This window comes from Hyperoodon ampullatus (assembly GCF_949752795.1).
Source record: "Hyperoodon ampullatus genome assembly, contig: SUPER_X_unloc_1, whole genome shotgun sequence".
Taxonomy (NCBI): Eukaryota; Metazoa; Chordata; class Mammalia; order Artiodactyla; family Ziphiidae; genus Hyperoodon; species Hyperoodon ampullatus.
The window spans coordinates 5,617,395-5,632,270 of NW_027641097.1; positions in this window are offsets into that span (position 1 = coordinate 5,617,395).

The following is a 14,876-nucleotide window of genomic DNA, read 5'->3' on the forward strand; positions in this document are numbered from 1 at the left end:
CACAGTGCTTCACGAACTTGTCATCAAAATTCTCAAAAGCCCTTGTCATCACAATGCTCCATGCCCTTTTCATCACAATGCTCCATGACCATTGTCATCACAATGCTCCATTACCTTTGTCATCACAATCCTCCATGACACTTGTATTCACAATGCTCCATGCCTACTCTCATCACAATAATCCATGAAACTTTTCATACCAATTCTGATGCCCTTGTCAACACAATGCTCCACTACCCTGTCATAACAATGCTCCATGACACCTGACATCACAAGTTTTCACGACCTTGTCAATACAAGTCTCCATGACCGTTGTCATCACCGTGCACTAAGACCCTGTAATCACAATGCTCAATGCACTTGTCATCACAAAGCTCCATGGCGCATGTCATCAGAATGCTCCGTGGCCTTCTCATTCACAATGCTCCATGCCCTTGTCATCACAATGCTCCAAGACACATTTAATCACAATGCTCCATGCCCCTTTTCATCTCAATGCTCCATGAACCCTGTCATCACAATGCACCATGCCCATCATCATAATGCTTCATGCTATTGTCATCACAATGAAATCAAAATGCTCCATGACCTCTGTCATCACAATGCTCCAAACCCTTGTGATCACAATGTTCCATAACACTTGTCATCACAATGTCCCATGACGCTCCTCATCACAGTTATCCATGGTCTTCTCAGCACAATGCTCCATGAACTTTGTTATCACAATGCTCAATACACTTGTCATCACAATGCTCCCTGCCACTTGTCGTCAGTATGCTTCTTGAACACTGTCATGACAAGGCTCCATGCCCTTTTCATCACAATGCTCGAAGACACCTGTAATCACAATACTCCATGAATATTTTCAGCCCAATGCTCTTTGATCTTCTCATCACAATGCTCCATGACCCCTGTCATCACAATGCTCCATGCTCCTTGAAATCAAAATGATCCATGACCACTGTCATCACAATGCTCCAAACCCTTGTGATCACATTGTTCCACATCACTTGTCATCACAACGCTCCATGATGCCTGTCATCACAATACTCCATGCCCTTGTCATCACAATGCTCCATGCACTTTGTCATCACAATGCTCAATACACTTGTCATCACAATGCTCCCTGACACTTGTCGTCAGAATGCTCCTTGAACCCTGTCATTAAAAGGCTCCATGCCTTTTTCATCACAATGCTCCATGCCCTTTTCATCACAATGTTCCATGCCATTGTCATCACAATACTCCACAAGCTTGTCATCAGAATGTTCCATGACCCTTGTCATCACAATGCTCCATGACACATGCCATCACAATGCTCCATGACACCTGTCATCACAATGCTCCACGCCCCTTGTCATTACAGTGCTCCATGACGCTCGTCATCACAATTATCCATGGTCTTCTATTCACAGTGCTCCACGGACTTGCCATCACAATGCTCCATGACACTTCTCATCTCAATGTTACATGCTCTTGTCATCACAATTCTCCATGCACTTGTCATCGCAATGCTCCATGACCCCTGTCATAGCAAGCTCCATATGCTTGTCATCAAAATGCCTCCCGACCTTGTCATCCAAATTCTCAATTGCCCTTGTCATCACAATGCTCCATTCCCTTGTCATCACAATGACCATGACCATTGTCATCACAATGCTCCAAGCCCTTGTCATCACAATGCTCCATTACCTTTGTCATCAAAATCCTCGATGACACTTGGCTTCACAATGCTCCATGCCATTGTCATCACAATGCACCATGACATATGTCATCACAATGCTCCCTGACACCTGTCTTCACAATACTACATGACCTGGTCATAACAATCCTCCATGCCCTAGTCATCACAATGTGCTATTCCCACTATCATCACAATAATCCATGAAACTTATCAGACCAATGCTCCATGCCCCTGTCATCACAATGCTCCATGCCCTTGTCATGACAATGCTCCGTGACTCCAGTCATCACAATGCTTTTTGACCTTTGTCATCACAGTGGTCCATGCACTCGTCATCACAGGGCTTTGTGAACTTTGTCTGCATAATTCTCCCTGAACTTTTCATCACAATGCTCTGTGACCCTTGTCATCACAATGCTCCATTCCTTTGTCAGCAGAGTGCTCCATGACACTTGTCATCAAAAAATTCCATGCAATTGTCAGAACAATGCTCCATGACCCATGTCTTCACAATGTGCCATGCGCTTGTCATCACAATGTTCCACAACTTTGTCATCACAATGCTCCATAAACCTTGTCATCACAATGCTCCATGCACTTCTCATCAAAATGCTCTTTCACCACTGATATCAAAATGTTTCATCACTAGTCATTACAATACTCCCTCACCCCTGTCATGACAGTGTTCCACGACCTTGTTATCACAAGGCTACATGACCCTTATCATCACAATGCTCCAAGACCCCTGTAATAACAATGCTCCATGCTCTTGTCATCACAAAGCTCCATGACGCATGTCATCAGACAGCTCCATGGCCTTCTCATCACAATTCTCCATGCCCTTTTCATCACAATGCTCCAAGACACGTGTAATCACAATGCTTCATGCCCCTTTTCATCTCAATGCTCCATGAACTCTGTCATCACAATGAACCATGCCCATCATCATAATGCTTCATGCTATTGTCATCACAATGAAATCAAAATGCTCCATAACCTCTGTCATCACGATGCTCCAAACACTTGTGTTCACAATGTTCCTTAACACTTGTCATCACAACTCCCCATGACGCTCGTCATCACAATTATCCATGGTCTTCTCATCACAATGCTCCATGAACTTTGTCAACACAATGCTCAATACACTTGTCATCACAATGCAACATGACACTTGTCATCAGTATGCTCCTTGAAACCTCTCATGACAAGGCTCCATGCTTTTTCATCACAATCATCCATGCTGTATTCAACTCAATGCTGCAAGACCCATGTAATCACAATGCTCCAAGCCCCTTTTCATCAGTATGCACCATGATACTTGTCATCACAAGGCTCCATGGTCTTCTCCTCACAATGCTCCAGGACCTTGTCATCACAATGCTCCATTCCATTGGCATCACAATGCTCCATTACGCCTGCCATCACAGTGCTCAATGATTATTGTCAGCCCAATCCTCCATGAACTTCTGATCACAATGCTCCATGACCCGTCATCACAATGCTCTATGACCCCAGTCATCACAATGCTCCATGACCACTCTCATCACAACGCTCCATGACACCAGACAACAAAATGATCTGGGACTATTGTCATCAAAATGCTCCATGACACTTGTCATCACAAGGATTCATGCCCTTGCCATCTCAATGCTCCAAGACCCCTGTAATCCCAATGCTCCATGACGCTTGTCATCACAGTGCTCCATGACCCTTGTCATCAAAATGTAACATGCATTTGTCATCACAATGCTCAATACACTTGTCATCACAATGCTCCCAGACACTTGTCATCAGAATGCCCCTTGAACACTCTCATGAAAAGGCTCCATGCCTTTTTCATCACAATGCTCCATGCCCATTTCATCACAATGCTCCATGCCATTGTCTTCACATTACTCCACAAGCTTGTCATCAGAATGCTCCATGACCCTTGTCATCACAATGCTCCATGACCCCTGTCATCACAATGCTCCACGCCATTGTCATCACAATGGACCATGACATATGTCATCACAATGCTCGCGGACCACTGTCTTCACAATTCTGCATGACCTTGTCATCACAATGATCCATGCCCTTGTCATCACAGTGCGCCATGTGCACTGTCATCACAATAATCCATGAAAATTGTCAGACCAATGCTCCATGCCCCTGTCATCACAATGCTCCACGCACTTGTCATGACAATGCTCCATGAACCCAGTCATCACAATGCTCCGTGACTCCAGTCATCACAATGTTTCATGACTTTTGTCATCACAATGGTCCATGCCCCCATCATCACAAGGCTCTGTGACATTTGTCACCACAATGATCCATGAACTTTTCATCATAGTGGTCTCTGACCGTTGTCATCACAATGCTCCAAGCCTTTCTCAGCAGAATGCACCATGACCATAGTCATCACAGTGCTCCATGCCCGTCTCAGCACAGTGCTCCATGACCCTTGTCATCACAATGCTCCAAGCCCTTGTCATCACAATGCTCCATTACATTTGTCATCACAAACCTCCATGACAATTGGCATCACAATGCTCCATGGCATTGTCATCACAATGGGCCATGACTTATGTCTTCACAATGCTCCCAGACACCAGTTTTCACAATACTGCATGACCTTGTCATCACAATGCTCCATGCCCTTGTCATCACAATGCGCCATTCCCAATGTCATCGCAATAATGCATGAAACTTGTAAGACCAATGCTCCATGACCCTGTCATCACAATGCTCCATGCCCTTGTCATCACAATGCTTCATGAGCTGTCAACACAATGCTCCGTGACTCCAGTCATCACAATGCTTCATAACATTTGTCCTAACAATGGTCCATGCCCTCGTCACACAAGGCTCTGTGGCCTTTGTCACCACAATGCTCCATGAACTTTTCATCACAATGCTCTGTGACTCTTGTCATCACAATGCTCCCTGCCTTTCTCATCACAATGCACCACGCCCTTGTCATCATAATGCCCCATGACGTTTGTCATCACAAAGCTCCATGACCATTGGCATCACAATGCTCCATGCCATTGTCATCACAATGCACAATGAAATCTCTCGTCACATTGCTCCATGCCCTTGTCATCACAATGCTCCATTACACCAGTCATAACAGTGCTCCATGACCCCTGCCATCACAATGCTACATTACACCTGTCATAACAATGCTCCGTGACCCCTGCCATCACAATGTTCCACGGCCTTGTCATCACAAGGCTCCATGACCCTTGTCATCACAATGCTCGAAGAACTCTGTTATCACAATTCTCCATGCCACTTTTCATCTCAATGGGCCATGAACACTGTCATCACAATGCACCATGCCCATCATCATAATGAATCATGCTATTGTCATCACAATGAAATCAAAATGCTCCATGTCCTCTGTCATCACAATCCTCCAAAACCTTCTGATCACAATGTTCCATAACGCTTGTCATCACATACCCCATGACGCTCGTCATCACAATTATGCAAGGTCTTCTCATCACAATGCTCCATGACCTTTGTCAACACAATGCTTAATACACTTTGCATCACAATGCTCGCTGACACTTGTCATCAGTATGCTCCTTGAACCCTGTCATGACAAGGCCCCATGCATTTTTCATCACAATGATGCATTCCCTTTTCATCACAATGCTCCAAGACCCCTGTTTTAACAATGCACCGTGACTCCAGTCATCACATTACTTCATGACATTTGTCATCACAATGGTCCATGACCTCGTCACACAAAGCTCTGTGACCTTTGTCACCACAGTGCTCCATGAAATTTTTATCACAATGCTCTGTGACCCTTGGCATCACAAAGCTTCATGCCTTTGACAGCACAATGCTCCATGACCCTTGTCATAACAATGCTCGATGTGCGTGTCAGCACAATGCTCCATAACACATGTCATCACAATGCACCATGCAGTTGTCATCACAATGCTCCACATTCTTGTCATCAAAATGCTCCATAAACCTTGTCATCACAATGCTCCATTCACTTCTCCTCAAAATGCCTTCTCACCACTGATATCACAATGTTCCATAACACTTGTCATCACAATGCCCCATGACGCTGGTCATCACACTTATCCATGGTCTTCTCATCACAATGCTCCATGATCTTTGTCATCACAATGCTCAATACACTTATCATCACAATGCTCCCTGACACTTGTCATCAGTATGCTCCTTGAACCCTGTCATGACAAGGCTCCATGCATTTTTCATCACAATGATCCATTCCCTTTTCATCACAATGCTCCAAGACCCCTGTAATCACAATGCTCCATGTCCTTGTCATCTCAAAGCTCCATGACGCATGTCATCAGAATGCTCCATTGCCTTCTCATCACAATGCTCCATGCCCTTGTAATCACATTGCTTCAAAACACCTGTAATCTCAATGCTCCATGCACCTTTTCATCAGAATGTTCCATGCCCTTGTCATCACAATGCTCCATGACCCTTGTCATCGCAATGTTCCAAGCCGTTGTCATCAAAATGCTCCATTACCTTTGTCATCACAATCCTCCATGACACTTGGTATCACAATGCTCCATGGCATTGTCATCACAACGGACAATGACATATGTCATCACAATGCTCCCTGATACCTGTCTTCACAATATTCCATGACCTTGTCATCACAATGTTCCATGCCCTTGTCATCACATGTGCCTTGCCCACTGTCATCACAATAATCCATGAAACATGTCAGACCAATATTCCATGCCACTTTCATCACCGTGCTCCATGCCCTTGTCATCACAATGCTCCATGACTCCAGTCATCACAATGCTTTATGACCTTTGTCCTCACAATGGTCCATGCCCTCGTCACACAAGGCTCTGTTACCTTTGTCACCACAATGCTCCATGCCCTTGTCATCTCAATGCTTCATGCTCACTGTCATCACAATACTCCATGAAATTTGTCAGACCTATGTTCCATGCCCCTGTCATCACATTGCTCCATGCCCTTGACATCACAATGCTCCATGACACCTGTCTTCACAATGCTCCGTGACTCCAGTCATCTCAATGATTCATGACATTTCTCATTACAATGGTCCATGCCCACTGTCATCACAATAATCCATGAAACTTGTCAGACCAATGTTCCATGCCCCTGTCATCACATTGCTCCATGACCACTCTCATCACAATAATCCATGAAACTTGTCAGACCAATGTTCCATGCCCCTGTCATCACATTGCTCCATGCCCTTGTCATCACAATGCTCCATGACACCTGTTATCACAATGTTCCGTGACTCCAGTCATTACAATGATTCATAACCTTTCTCATCACAGTGGTCCATGCCCTCGTCACACAAGGCTCTGTGATCTTTGTCACCACAACGCTCCATGAAATTTTCATCACAATGCTCTGTGTCCCTTGTCATCACAATTCTCCATGCCCTTGTCATCAAAATGCTGAATTACACCTGTCATAACAATGCTCCATGAACCCTGCCATCACAATGTTCCATGGCCTTGTCTCCACAAGGCTCCATGGCCCTTGGCATCACAATGCTCCAAGACGTCTGTATTCACAATTCTCCATGCCACTTTTCATCTCCATGCTCCATGAACACTGTCATCACAATGCACCATGCCATTCATCATAATGATTCATGCTATTTTCATCACAATGAAATCAAAATTCTCCATGTCCTCTGTCATCACAGTGCTCCAAACCCTTCTGAACACAATGTTCCATAACACTTGTCATCATATGCCCCATGACGCTCGTCATCACAATTATGCAAGGTCGTCTCATCACAATGCTCCATGACCTTTGTCACCAAAATGCTCAATAAACTTGGCATCACAATGCTCGCTGACACTTGTCATCAGTATGCTCCTTGAACACTGTCACGACAAGGCTCCATGCCTTTTACATCACAAAGATCCATTCCCTTTTCATCACAATGCTCCAAGACCCCTGTTATCACAATGCTCCGTGACTCCAGTCATCACAATGCTTCATGACATTTGTCATCACAATGGTCCATGACCTCATCACACAAGGCTCTGTGACCTTTGTCACCACAATGCTCCATGAAATATTTATAACAATGCTCTGTGACCCTTGTCATCACAAAGCTCCATGCCTTGTCAGCACAATGCTCCATGACCCTTGTCATCACAATGCTCGATGCGCGTGTCAGCACAATGCTCCATAACCCATGTCATCATAATGATCCATGCACTTGTTATCACAATGCTTCAAATCCTTGTCATCAAAATTCTCCATAAACATTTTCATCACAATTCTCCATGCACTTCTCCTCAAAATGCCTTCTCACCACTGATATCACAATGTTCCATCACTAGTCATCACAATACTCCCTCACCCCTGTCATCACAATATTCCATGACCCCTCTAATCACAATTCTCCATGCCCTTGTCATCCAAAGCTCCATGACGCATGTCAACAGAATGCTCCATGGCCTTCTCATCACAATGCTCCATGCCCTTGTCATCACAATGCTCCAACACCCCTGTAATCACAGTGCTCCATGCCCCTTTTCATCTCAATGCCCCATGAACCCTGTCATCCCAATGCACCGTGCCCATCAACATAATATTTCATGCTATTGTCATCACAATGAAATCAAAATGCTCAATGACCTCTGTCATCAAAATGGACCAAACCCTTCTGATCACAATGTTCCATAACACTTGTAATCACAATGCCCCATGACGCTGGTTATCACAATTATCCATGGTCTTCTCATCACAATGCTCCATGATCTTTGTCATCACAATGCTCAATACACTTATCATCACAATGCTCCCTGTCAGTTGTCATCAGTATGCTCCTTGAACACTGTCATGACAAGGCTCCATGCATTTTTCATCACAATGATCCATTCCCTTTTCATCACAATGCTCCAAGACCCCTGTAATCACAATGCTCCATGTCCTAGTCATCACAAAGCTCCATGACGCATGTCATCAGAATGCTCCATTGCCTTCTCATCACAATGCTCCATGCCCTTGTAATCACATTGCTTCAAAACCCCTGTAATCTCAATGCTCCATGCACCTTTTCATCAGAATGCTCCATGCCCTTGTCATCACAGTGCTCCATGACCCTTCTCATCGAAAAGTTCCAAGCCCTTGTCATCAAAATGCTCCATTACCTTTGTCATCACAATCCTCCATGACACTTGGTATCACAATGCTCCATGCCATTGTCATCACAATGGACAATGACATATGTCATCACAATGCTCCCTGACACCTGTCTTCACAATATTCCATGACCTTGTCATCACAATGTTCCATGACCTTGTCATCACAATGCTTCATGCCCTTGTCATCACAATGTGCCATGCCCACTGTCATCACAATAATCCATGAAACATGTCAGACCAATGTTCCATGGTCCTGTCATCACAATGCTCCTTGACCTTGTCATCACAATGCTCCATGCCCTTGTCATCACAATGCTCCATGACCCCTGTCATCACAATGCTCCGCGGCCCCTGTAATCACAATGCTCCATGCCCTTGTCATCACAAAGCTCCATGACGCATGTCATCAGAATGCTCCATGGCCTTGTCAGCACAATGCTCCATGCCCTTGTCATCACAATGCTCCAAGAGTGCTGTTATCGCAATGCTCCATGCCCCTTTTCATCTCAATGCTCCATGAACCCTGTCATCAAAATTCACCATGCCCATCATCATGATGCTTCATGCTATTGTCATAACAATGAAATCAAAATGCTCCATGACCTCTGTCATCACAATGCTCCAAATCCTTGTGATCTAAATGTTCCATAACACTTATCATCACAACGCCCCATGACGCTCGTCATCACAATTATCCATTGTCTTCTCATCACAATGCTCCATGACCTTTGTCATCACAATGCTCAATACTCTTTTCATCACAATGCTCCCTGACTCTTGTCGTCAGTATGCTCCTTGAACCCTGTCATGACAAGGCTCCATGCCTTTTTCATCACAATGATCCATGCCCTTTTCATCACAGTGCTCCAAGACCCATGTAATCACAATGCTCCATACCGTTGTCATCACAATGCTCCGTGATGCATGTCATCAGAACGCTCCATGTCCTTCTCATCCCAATGCTCCATGCTCTTGTCATCTCAATGCTCCAAGACCCCTGTAATCACAATGCTCCATGCCCCTTTTCATCAGAATGCTCCATGAGACTTGTCATCACAAGGCTCCATGGTCTTATTATCACAATGCTCCAGTACCTTGTCATCACAATGCTCCATGACCCCTGTCATCACAATACTCCTTAAATATTTTCATCCCACTGCTCCATGCCCTTCTCATCTCAGTGCTCCGTGACCACTCTCATCACAATGCTCCATGACCACTGTCATCACAACGCTCCATGAATCCTGACAACACAATGATCCGGGACTCTTGTTATCAAAAATCTCCATGACCCTTGTCATCAAAATTCTCCATGACCCTTGTCATCACAATGATCCATGCCGTTGTCATCCCAATGCTCCATGACCACTCTAATCACAATGCTCCTTGAGGCTTGTCATCACAGTGCTCCATGAACCTTGTCATCACAATGCTCCATGCCTTTGTCAGCAAATGCTACATAATCTTGCTATCACAATGCTCCATGCACTTGTCATCACAATCCTCCATGACCCTTGGGATCACATTGCTTCATGCCCTTGTCATCTCTCTCTTGCCTTTGTGGTTTTTACAGATTTTCGGATATCCCTTTTTACCGGTGGGAAGTGACAATTCTTTCTAGTGTGGATTTGCATTGTGTGCTTTCTTGATTGGCAATAAAGGGCGTATGCGTTTTCTCCTGAATATATTCAGGAGAAAAGTCATACGCCCTTTTTGGCAAAGTGCATCATTGTCGAACTTGTGATGCTTTTCCTGAGCTTTAAAGGCGATTCTAATTTACCTCTTGAAATATGTTTTGTGCAATTCTGCCTCATTTTCAAGTCCACTTCTTTGCCTTTCCTCAACAGATTTTTGGAATTGAGTAGTTCGTTATAACTGCAGGTTTGTGAATTTCTGTGCCCCTGAGCTCCAATTTTGAAATCCCATTTTTGTGAGCTGACCGCAAATCCACAATATTGCTTCAGGACCTATACTGGTTCCAGGGCTGGCTATACTGGTTCCCTGCTGTTGGCTGAGGCTTTGGTTAATTCTTCTTCCTGAACGGGAAATTAGAGTGACATGTGCCCGTCCAAATGCCTTCATCTACTCTCTGATTGTTTCTCCCTCTTCCCTTTCATCCTCTGCACAATTAGCAAACTGTGCGAAACAGGAGGTTATAGGGGTTGACTCTCCAAAGTTGGGAGATTGATAGTAAAGCAGTTGGAATGCCAAACTGGAGCAAAAGGAAAGGAAAAATTAGGAGACTTTTAGAAACCTTTCGCCAAAACAGTGTGTTCATTCACTAGGTTTCCCATACATGATATAACTGTAGTGATATTCCCTTCTACCTGGATATTTGGGACCCATGGAATGGTGACATGCATTACTACTTTAAAGGGTGTGCATTTTCTCTCCCAATCTCACCAGTCCTCTCATTCCCCGGTGTCCAGCCTTATGTCTCTTCCAGCTGTCTTTGCAGATAGGGTCATTCCAGGTTTCATCAGAACCTCTGAAGGAATTGTGTAAGAATTTCGCTGTTATTTTGTTTTGTTTTTGAAATTCATTTTTATAATGGGGTTGAACTGATTCTCATGGACATGTTTATGGCAGTCTAGACACAAATGATTCCCTTACGGAGACATATCAATATATAGGTTTTAAGATTTTTACTAGTCAGATATATTCCTCTGCGGGGAATAGGGGTGTTGAGTCCCGTTCACTGAGGAAAGTGTAGGTCTTGTCTATTCTGTATTTGGTTTATGGAATGGTACCTGTGCTAATATCAAACTCTGGTTTTATGCATCACCCCACCTCTACTTTCCCCTTAAGCAGGCATAAGTGTGTTTTCTAAATGTGAGACTCTGTTCTCTTTCCTAATTCAGTTCATGTGTTGTGATGTTGACATTACCTCTATAAGTGATTCTTATGATTATATTATTTTTCTGTGTGAATTATTGCACTTAGAATCATCGTACCTTAATCCACTCATTATGCTGCTACTGGCCTTATGGCACTGATATCACGTCTGAGTGATATTCCATTGTACAAAATTACCACAAGTTCTTTATGCATTTCTCTTTATCGTGGGATATTTTAGGTGTACCGAAGTGGAGGTTCTTGTATGCAGAGCAGCCCTAAATTTTGGGGTGCCTTTGTCTTGTTGATATTTAGTCTTCCCAAGTCATATACCCATGAGTTGAATTCCCCTTTGCTCGGCGGCTTTGTATTTTAGATGTTTTAGGAAACAGCATACACTTCTTCAGAGTGGCTCTTGGATATTTATACGCCACCCATCAGGGTGACGAGGCTCCCTGTTCTACATGGCCGCTCCTGCATTTCTGGTTTGTACACATTTTTTGGATAGCCTTTCTGAGCAGTGGAAATTGAGACTTCTTTGTTGTGCTGATTTGCATTTCCCGCTTGCTTGGTTGGCCTAAATCTCTGTATGTGTTTTTTTCCTGAAGATATTCACGAAAAAAACGCATACACCCTTTTGCCCAACTGCATCATTTTAGAAATTCTGCTGCTTTTCATATGTTTTAACTGTGAGTACAATCTGCCTTTTGAAATCTGTTTCCTGCAATTTTGCCTCTCATTCAGATCTTCTTCGTTGCCTTACCTGAATATATTTTTGGACGTTGGTTATCATTTATATCATTGCAGGTCTTTGAATTATCTGCTCCTGAGCTCCATTTTTCAACTCGCCTTTTTTGTGAGCTGGCCGCCAAACCATTGTATTGCTTCCGGCCCTATTCTGGTTCTGGGGAGGCAGGCTGAGCCTTTGGTTAATTTTTCTTCCTAATGGGAAATTAGAGTGACATGTGCCTGTCAAAACTCCTACAGCTAGTCTCTCATTGTTTCCCCCTCTTCCCGCTTATCCTCTGCACAAATTGCAAACTGTGTGAAACAGGAGGTTAAATTCTCCAAGTGGGGAGATTGTTAGTAATGTGGCTGGAATGGCGAACCCCAGCACCAGGAGATCAAAAATAAGGTGCATTTTAGACACCTTTCCTGAGCACACGGTGTACGTTCATCTTGGTTTTCCAGGCATGTTTTCGCTGTCAGAAGATTCCCTTGAACCTGCAGATTTGGGAACCATGGAATGGGTACCAGGCAGTATTACTTTAAAGGTCTGCATTTCCTCACCCAGCCTCTCTAACATCTCTTAGCGTGCATAGCTTCCAGCCTTTTATATCATCCTGCTGTGGGTCTACATGTGTTCAATCCATGGTACATCATAGCCCTTCAACAAAAGTTGTAAGAAATTTTGTGTGTCTCACTGTATTTGTAAATATTTTTAAATTTATTTTTATATTGGTTTCAGCTGATTTTCAAAGCTCTGTTTTTTGGTGCTGTACATCCACTTGATTCATGTACTGTGAGACAACAATAAATTCTTTTTCAGATGCTTACCAGTCATATGTATTATTTTCCAGTGACTTGAGTGGGCTGAGTGCAGTTCTTTGAGGTACCGTGTAGGCCTTGTCAGTTATTCAATTTGGTACTTGGAATGGTATCTTTGCTAATTTCAACCTCCTGGATAATACCTCACCCTTCCCCACCTTTCCCATTTAGCAGCCTTATGTCTATTTTCTACATATTTGACTATGTTTCTATTTTGTAATTTATTTCATGTGTAGCCATTTTTGATTCCACCTTTAAGTGACATCTTATGATATGTGTCTTTTTCTTTCTGACATACGTCACTTAGAATGATCGTATGTATCTCCTACAGAGATGTTACAACTGGCCTTATTTCATTCATTTCTGGGTGAGTAATATTCCACTCTACATAAGTACCCCATCTCTTTTATCCATTTTCTCCTTCCAGGGACATTTATTTTATATCCAAGTTGAGGCCCTTTTTAACAGAGAGGTGGTAAACGTTGGGGTGCCTGTTTTCTGTCGATTTTTGTTTTTCCCAAGGTATACGCCCATGAGTGCAAGTGCCCTATGCTCTGTAGCTCATTTTTTCGATGTTTTAGCGAACACAATACACTTCTCCAGAGTGGCCGTTGTCAAATTACATTTCCACTATCAGCCTCACAGGGCTCCCTTTTCTCCTCACCCTGTCCTGCATTTCGGGTGTTTACACTTTATGTGGATGGCCCTTCTGACTGATGTGAAGTGATACATTTTGTAGTATTGATTTCCAGTTCCCACCTGTTTGGTTGGATAAAAAGTGTGTATGGCCTTTACTTGAATATATTCAGAAAAAATGCATATGCCCTTTTTGGCCAACTGCATCATTGGCGATGTTCAGCCCCTTTTCTTTTGCTTTAATGGGGAGTCCTTTCCACCTCTTCAAATCTGTTTCCTGCCACTCTCCCTTGCTTACAAGTCCTTTCTGTGACTTACCTCAAGACATTTTTTGACGATAGATATTTACAACTCTGCAGTTTCATGAATTTTAGTCCCCCTGAGTTCCATTTTTGAACTTGTGTTTTTGGAAACTGGACACAAAACAGCGGGATTTCCTGTAGCCCTATTCTGTTTCTGTGGGCAATTCTAGACTTTGATGAATTTGTCTTCCGGATTGGAAATTAGAGTGGCATGTGCCTCTCCGAACACCTAGGACTTGTCTCTGAATTTTTCTCATCCATCCGTTTCATCCTCTGGACAAATTCCAATCTGTGTGCCACAGGATGTGGACGGTGCTGATATCCTCAAGTGAGGAGATTGTTAGGAAAGATGCTGGAGGGGTGAACCCGAGCAACAAGCGATGAGGAGGTGAGGTGCCTTTTCCAAACGGTTTCCGATCAAACGGTGTACCATCCTCTAGGTGTGACAGGCATGTTTTAGCCATAGGAATGGTCCCGTGCATGTAAGGAGAACACAAGGGATTTTTCCAAATCAGTGCCTCCCTGAACCCCAAACTGGGGAGTTTTTAAGCTACGGCTACATATATATCCATTAAGGGCCTTGGGAAATAGGCAGAGTCCAAACTTTAGATGATTGAAATCTTCAGAGTCAGAAGTGCTCACCATCGGCCTTGCTTAGGTTACATTTTATCTGTCATTGATAGATGATGTCAATAAAAATATCTATTCTTTTTCAGATTATTTCCC